Source organism: Phaseolus vulgaris, chromosome 10 (genome assembly GCF_051622355.1).
Source record: "Phaseolus vulgaris cultivar YP4 chromosome 10, ASM5162235v1, whole genome shotgun sequence".
NCBI classification, from domain to species: domain Eukaryota; kingdom Viridiplantae; phylum Streptophyta; class Magnoliopsida; order Fabales; family Fabaceae; genus Phaseolus; species Phaseolus vulgaris.
In genome coordinates this window covers 8,768,209-8,776,701 of record NC_143507.1, presented here as the reverse complement: position 1 = coordinate 8,776,701, position 8,493 = coordinate 8,768,209, and positions in this window count along the sequence as shown.

Sequence of the window (8,493 nt, the reverse complement as noted above, 5' to 3'; positions counted from 1 at the left end):
AGCTAATTTTCGTTCCATTTTAGAATTGAAAACAGGGGATGTATATTATGGACACCAACACTTATTAGACGCCTTAGAGCAAACCAAGTAAACTCCCAGGAAAGAGAGGTGAGTCACAAGTGGACAAACTTAGAAACCAAGTTTTTCCTAGCCAGAGTCTTCCCTGAATTGCTTTCAATATTAAAAAATCAAAGAGTAGCAACTGAAGTGTCTACCCTAAATGCAAGATCCTAAAAAAAAACTAATGCAAATGCTACACTAAATGCTTAAAAAATATAGTTAGAGAAAAAAAAATTATGTAAAAATAAATAAATAAATAAATAAAATATAGAAAATGAAAACAGTAAACAAAAACAAAAATAAGAATAAATAAAGATGACAAAACAAAATAAAAGAAATAACTAAAAACAGAAAAGATATAAAATAAAGGCAAAATAAGATAAAGATAAAAGATATAAAGGAACAAAATCAAAACAAATCAAAAAAAGGAATAAATAAAGATGAAAAACCAAAATAAAAGAAATAACTAAAAACAAAAAAGATATAAAATAAAGGCAAAATAAGATAAAGATAAAAGATATAAAGGAATAAAATCAAAACAAATAAAAAATAAAAAATAAAGATAAAAGATATATGAGATGAAATAAAATAAAAACCAATCAAAACAAAATAAAGATAAAAAGATATAGGAGATAAAATTCAAAACAAAATAAAGATAAAAGATATAAAGAAAGAAAATAAAAACAAATCAAAATAAAATAAAGATAAGAGATATCCTAAATATTAGATTTTTTTTATTTTTTTTATTTTTTTATTGTTATACTAAATAAATAAAAACTAATAGGTAGAAAATAAAGGTTAAATATGCAGAAAATAAAATTAGGAAAATAAAAAATTATGCAGATAAAAAGAAAAACCTGATAACCAAAATCAAATTGAATTTCCCGGCAACGGCGCCAAATTTGATAGCTATCATTTTGCTGTCAAATAAATATGATTCTAGCGTAGACTTGTCCAAAATACTAGAGAGATTATAGTATAAAAGTGGTCAGATGACCCCAAGTCGTATCCCAACGAATCCAATAGTGATTCAGTTAACCGAATTCAAAATCTATCTACAAGTAATGAAAAGTTAGTAATAACAATAATAATAAAAAGTGGTTAAGATAGTTATGCAGAAAATATAAAAGAGATTGAAATAGAAAATAAAAAGAAATTGATCCCAAGTTCTTCCACCATTGAACTCTTCACAGGTTCTCTAAAGATTAATCTTTTCTCAATCCTCCAACAGAGTTAAACCAGATTGAACAAGCACCAATCTAATTCAACTGAAACTCACCAGTAAAACATGTGTCTACTGGTTTAATCAATACCCACTTTGTTACATGCGTATACTCCATGGGAATGCTTACCTCCTTTCTCTTAATCATGCGCCTAAGAAATTAATTAGAACGATGCGAACTAACTAAGAAACCAAAGTTTAAGACAAGGAAGACTCTCAATCATGCGTTCAATTTTATCATTTTGTAAAAAACAATTACTAATTTTAAATTTTGAATGTGAGCAGTTTATTAAAAGTTTTGTATGTGGAGAAGTTTTTTTTCCCATATCTTCACCTCTCTTAAAAATTATAGTTGTTATTCCTTCTTATCATTTGGTTTCTTACTCTTTCCTTGCAAAAAAAAAAAAAATACGAATGAATGGCAGGAGACCTCCGTCAACTTGTACAAATGCACTAATGCATATACACTAATGCACATAATACATATACATTAATGCACAAAATGCATATGTACTAATTAAATTAATTATAAAAATAAATAATTATCATATTATATATCTACTCGCACGAATATGCATACACATAATATTTTAATATTATATTTTAGATCTACTCAATATGCACACACGCCTCTCGCAATCTGACGTTATTCTTTCATTCCCTTTTATTTATTCGTTCCATTAAATTGAGAATTATTAATAAATATAAAATATTGAATCATTTTATTTTATTGTTGTAGTAATATTATGACTTTGGAAATGTTAATGATAAAAATAAAAAAATGCGGACATACAAATGCTTATGCGCCTGTGTCTCTGCTAGTTATTAATAGTAATAATAATATTATTTTTATTGAGATTATTATTAAAATTAATAATAATAATAACAATAAATATTAATAATAATAACAATAAATATTAATAATAATACTAATATTAATAATAATAATACTAATATTAATAATAATAATACTAATTTTAATATTAATAATAATTACAATAATATTATTATTTATTAATAATAATAATATTAATATTAATATTAGTAGTAATTACAATAAATAATAATAATAATGTTAATATTAATAATATTAATAGTAATTATAGTAATAATTTTCTAACTTAGTTAGTGTTATCGGTTTATCTTCATATTCTTACAATTATAATTTAGTCTAGTCAAATATTCTTGAATAAAATAAATATTTATCATAAATATATTTTTTAATTGAACTTTTTTTTACAACATTACTATAATTTTATTCAAAATGATTTTTTTTAATGTTTAAATGCATTGTGATTAAATTTAGTATGAAAGATTTTATTTATCGAAGTATTTGACAATTAGACTGGAGCATGGTTGAGGTTTATGCGATGATCATTCAGAAAAATGATTCAGGAAGTGGTAACTTGGTATAAGTTTTTACACAGTGATCAGGAAGGATGATCAATAAGGTGAATTGTTTGTTTATCACACGTGAAATTTATTTATCACATGAAAAATGAAATTGATTACTTTAAACATTTTGAACAATGTAACATTGGTAACACAAACCCACTAACTAATAAAATTTTCCAACCTAACTCATTAATTATAAATATTGTACACAACTACAAGTTCGACTTATCTACTACGATAACTGTACAATGATAATAGTGACAGTAGAGAAATTCACCTTGGTGTCCTCCACTGGGTCACTTCAGACATACCTCATGCACCACCCCACCGAACAATAACAGTAGGCTCAAAATGTCAAAAATTTGTTCAGTGTGTAAAAAGTTGATAGTAGATCACCACTTATTCCTACACAAGTCACCACTTACTGTGACTAACTAAATTGATACTGAGATTAGAGAACTTTTCCTCGGTGTCCTCCACTTAGGTGAATTTACAAACACCTCATGCACCACCCTACCCAAAAACAACACAAAACTCAAAATTTCTAAAATTACTTCATTATGCAAAAACTTGATAGTAGGTCACCATTTATTCCTACCTAGGTCGTCACTTAGGGATGGAAAAGCGGGGCGGGCCGCGCGGGCCAGCCTGCGACCCGTTGGTAAAAAACGCAGGGTGGACTCACCTTTTCAACCCGCATCAGCCCGCCCCGCATAACCCGTGGCCCGCGTGGGCCAACAACGAGGCGAGGCGGGCTGGCCCGCAAGCCTGCAATAAAAAAAAATGAATTTGACAACAGTGGAGTAAATGTTTTGTTTTTCTTCCTTTTTCATCTTTGGGTAGAAAATTACAAGGGTCATTAGAGTTATAATTTCCTTAAGACTCCTTCTTTGTCTAGTTTTAGGGATGAAAATACAAATATGATATTTTTCATGTAATTTGGAATAAATAATAGTCGATATGTTAGGTAGTGGGTAAGTCAAGAATATTGGAAGGTTGATACTTGGATTATGTAACATTCAATTAATGTTTATTGTTGTATTAATCCTAATGCCTTTGTTTATTATGAAAAATTTTCAAGAGAAAAAGTAAAAAAAAAAAAATCATTGATTTTCTATAAAAAAATATTGAATGCGGGCCAGCCCTTATGCGGGGCGGGACGTAATATTTAGCCCGCACTCACTTTGCGGGTCGGGCCAAGTGCGGGGCGGGCTGGCTCGCTTTGCCATCCCTATCGCCATTTAGTGTGTCTGTCACTAAATACATTGATACTAAGATTACAAAACTTGGCTTTGGTGTACCCCATCGAGGTCACTTTTCATACACTTCATGCACCACCCCCACCCAAGAACAACAGTAAGTTCAAATTTTCAAAAATTTGATTAGTGTGCAGAAACTCGGTAACAGGTCACCACTTACTATAAATAACTACATTCACATCGAGATTAAAGAACTTGACCTTGATGTCTTTCGTTGAGATAACTTTACACACATCCCATGCACCACCCCACCCAAGAAAAAAACAAAGCTCAAAATTACATATAGCATGTCACCATTTATTCCTACACAGGTCACCACTTATTGTGACTAACTACATTGACGTTGAGATTAAAGAACTTGACATTTGTGTCTTCCACTAAGGTTACTTTACACACGTCATGCACTCTTCAAGAAAAAAAACAAGTTTAAAATGTTTAAAATTATTTTACTGTACAAAAACTTGGTAATAGGTCACCACTTATTCCTACACAGGTTACCATTTAATGTGATTGTGACTAACTACATTAACAATTATATTAGATAACTTGACCATCGTGTTCTCCACTAGGGTGACTTTACACACATCTCATGCACTACACTGACCCCCACCCAAAAACAATACAAAGCTCGAAAATTGTAAAATTACTCGTTGTGCAGAAAGTTTGTAGCTCACCACTTATCCGTACACAGGTTACCACTTACTCTTACTAATTAACACTGAGATTAGGTAATTGTACCTTGGTGTCTTACACTGAGGTCACTTTACACACACCTCATGCACCACCTCACACAAGAACAACACAAATCTTAAAATTTATAATTAAAATTACTTAATTATGCAGAAACTTAGTAGTAGGTCACCACTTATTCCTACACAGGTCACCACTTAATATGACTATCTCTAACTACAGTAATAGTCAGAGAAGTTGACATTCGTGTCCTCCACTAGGGTTAGTTTATACATACCTCATGCACTGCACCACCCTACACAAGAACATCACAAACCTCAAAATTTCTAAAATTAATTAATTGTACAAAAAGTTGGTAGCAGGGGTCACCACTTATTCCTACACATGTCATCACTTAATCTGACTAACTAGATTAACATTGAGATTAGATAATTGTACCTTAATCTCCTCCATTGAGGTCACTTTACACACACCTTAAGCACCACCCCACAATAGAACAACACAAAGCTCTCATGTTTACATAAGTGGTAGCCCTTCTATAAGGTTTTACCTTCCTGATGAGACCGTTGAAACAAGGAACACCCTAAAATATGGCTGGTTAACTTTGCTTGGAGTAGAATTGACTATATATGACTTATATTTAGCCAATAGGAGTTTGTGGTGGTGCTAATAGAGAATGTAAACCTTGCAAAAGGGTTTTCAAATACAAATGAATGCACACAAATCTTTTGAATAAATGATTGTGAAATTCGTAATCCATATCATCATTTTGTTCTTTTTTTAGTACTTCTTTTATTTTTATAAATTCTATTATTTTTTTGATGATTGTATTTTGTTATATTGCATATAATCATGGTATATTATTATGCGTATGTAATCTATTAATCAGGTTACGAGGTCAAACTTTATGGAGTTCTCGCAATAATTTAGAAAAAAAACTTCTAAAGAATGCCTATTATTATTTTAATAAGAAATAAATAAGGATGTAAATGATCAATAATAAGAAATACTATTAAGTTTTACTATATGAATAATATAATTATTTTACAAATTTATAATTTTCATGTTCAATATTTTAAATTTCTAAATTATTTTAAAGAGACATTAGGTATTGAAAATTATGTATCTCATAAATCATAAATTTTATAAATAAATAATTGAATTGATAAAATATATTATTAATAATAATATATGACTTTTATTATTTTAATTTTAATTTTATTTTGAGAAAAAATAAATTTTCTTATGCTGTATATAAAGTATTTTTTTGGAATCATAACATAAAAAATTTGAAAAGGTTAGTTTATGAAAATGTTACTTTCTTAAATGTAGCAATTATGAGATTTCTTTTTAATTTTAATTTTTTTTTAAATTAAAATTTTTCTTTTACCAAATATTTGTCTCATTTAAATTGAATAAAAAGATTTTAATATCTCAAAAAATCAATTATTTAACAATTAATAATATCAAATTTTAATTATATTTTTTAGTTGTTCTTACAGTAGGGACCAAGAACACTCGAAATAGGTTAACAAGACTAATTCTTCATGCAAATCCTTCAATCTTGGTCTGGACACTATCTTGGGCTGGACACTGTCTTGGGCTGGACACTATCTTGGGCTGGACACTTGGTTTCTCTTCACGACAGGAACTCTCGGCTTCTCCTCACAGCAGATGTTCTCGGCTTCTCCTCTCGGCAGGTGCTCTCGGCTTCTCCTCACGGCAGATGCTCTCGGCTTCTCCTCACGGCAGATGTTCTCGGCTTCTCCTCACGACAGGTGGGGGGTACCTGCAAGTCGCTCCGATGCCAAAGTCAGAAAAGGTTTAATATTCATCAGATAAAATCACTCTTACCTTTTTCTTACTCTGAACTTCTATTTATAGGGTCCTTAATGGGCTTTTCCCCTTTTCTTTTGGACTTTCTTTTTACACCTTTTTATTATTCACACACCCCTCATGTAGGTTTTTAACTTAATTGGGTTTCATTTTTATAATAATATTTATATTTTATTTTATTCTTTAACGTATATCTTTTTCGCTCTCAGTTTAAACCTCTCGGTTTTAACCTTATCCCCCCTTGGTTACTTAACATGTTGTTCTCGGCCTAAACCTCTCGGTTTTAGCCTACCAGTACACTAGCCCCCGAGAGAGAAATATTTTATTTTAAGTTTAAACAAATATTTGTGTCTTAATATAATATAATAATTTTGACATTTGATTTGATTTGATATGGAACGCTTTGGTTTCCGTGCTTTATTTTGCTTAGTTTAAATGACTTGACATGAACTTGCCATTTTGACCGTTAGATGATATATTTTTGAATGGTTTCACATTGTTTGTAACGTTTGGAATTCTAGGGTTTACTCTGGGCTATAAATAGGTTTGTCATTGAATCTTTTATGATTGTGTGAGCTTTGTTGTTGTTGAGAAGGAAGCTTATTGTCGATCTTCATTCAATTCTTGTGAAGGTAATGTCTCTTTCAAGTTCTTCTGCTACTGATGAATGTTCAAGCGCGGGTGGTGAATCAACTGGCCGAGTGGTTCGAGAGAAGTTCCTCCTGAGTCGAAATCTTCATCTGCTACTCCATCTTGTATGAATGATTCAAATGGAGCTCCTGCTGTTGATGTTCCTCAAGAATTTGAATTTATTGAGCCCCAGAGAAACTTTCGTCCAGGTTATCAATGGGTTAATTCTAAAGTCCGAGAGTATTTCTCGAAGTATCGTTCTGCTAACGAACTTCGGAGTTTCTTTCCCATTCTCAAATTTATTATTCTGATATTGAAAATGATATCATTTCATTTCGGCGTGTTGGAGATGTTGATAATGTTTGTCATGGCCGAGAAGGTGATAGCTATGAATTTTTTTATTTTTATGCTTGTTTTTTCAGAGATCTTCATATTCGATTGCCTTTGAACAATTTTCAAATGGGCGTTCTTAATTTCCTTAATGTTGCTCCTACTCAACTTCATCCTAATGGTTGGGTTGCGATGCAAGCGTTCAGTATTTTGTGTAAATTATTGTCACTTTCTCCTAGTCCCTCTGCTTTTCTATACTATTATAGTTCTCGGCCTGGTAAACGGCCGGGGTGGCTATCCCTTATTAGCAAAATCCAACGTGTGTTTTCTTAAGCCTTTTACGTCGTCGTACAAGGATTTTAAGGGAAGTTTTTTCAAAATTCTAATAGAGCCAGTAGGAAGAGAGTACTTCTTTAATGGAGATTCTCCAAAATTTCCTCTGTATTGGACGAAAGACCTTGTGAAGTTTAACTCAATATCTTTTCATTCGATGTTGTGGCCGATCGTCATGTTATTGAAGTTTTTAGTCGTCTCTCGTACCAAGTTCCCACTCGCGCCTTGCTACAGTTGTATACTTCATCACATCCTCGAGAAGATCTTGTTGGTACGTGGTTGTTCCGCATTTTCTTGCTTTTTAGGATGAGTTTTTTTAACTTTGCTAAATTTTTTATTGATTTTCAGCTCTGATGGCAAGCACTAATCTGAAAGCTCGATCTTACTTTTCGAAATTGCTGAACAAAGTGGGTGATGTAACTCCCCGACGTGAGAATGTGGTAAATCCCGTTGTGGAAGTAGAAACCGTGGAACCTGTTGCTAATGTTGACGTGGTGGAACCGACAAGTAATGTCGATGTTGTCGGTCCTTCGAAGAAATCAAAGAAACGAGATAGGAGTAGCAAGAGGTCACATTCGTCTTCTCGGCGCCATCGCCACGGTGAAAATGTTGTTGGGTTTAATAGTGCCAAAGTTCAAGAGGTGGGGTGAATTGACTTTTTAAAACTTTCTCGCAGAAACAGTGTTTAACACAGTTTTACAGAAAATAAATCGATTTATGTGAAAATGAACAGATTTA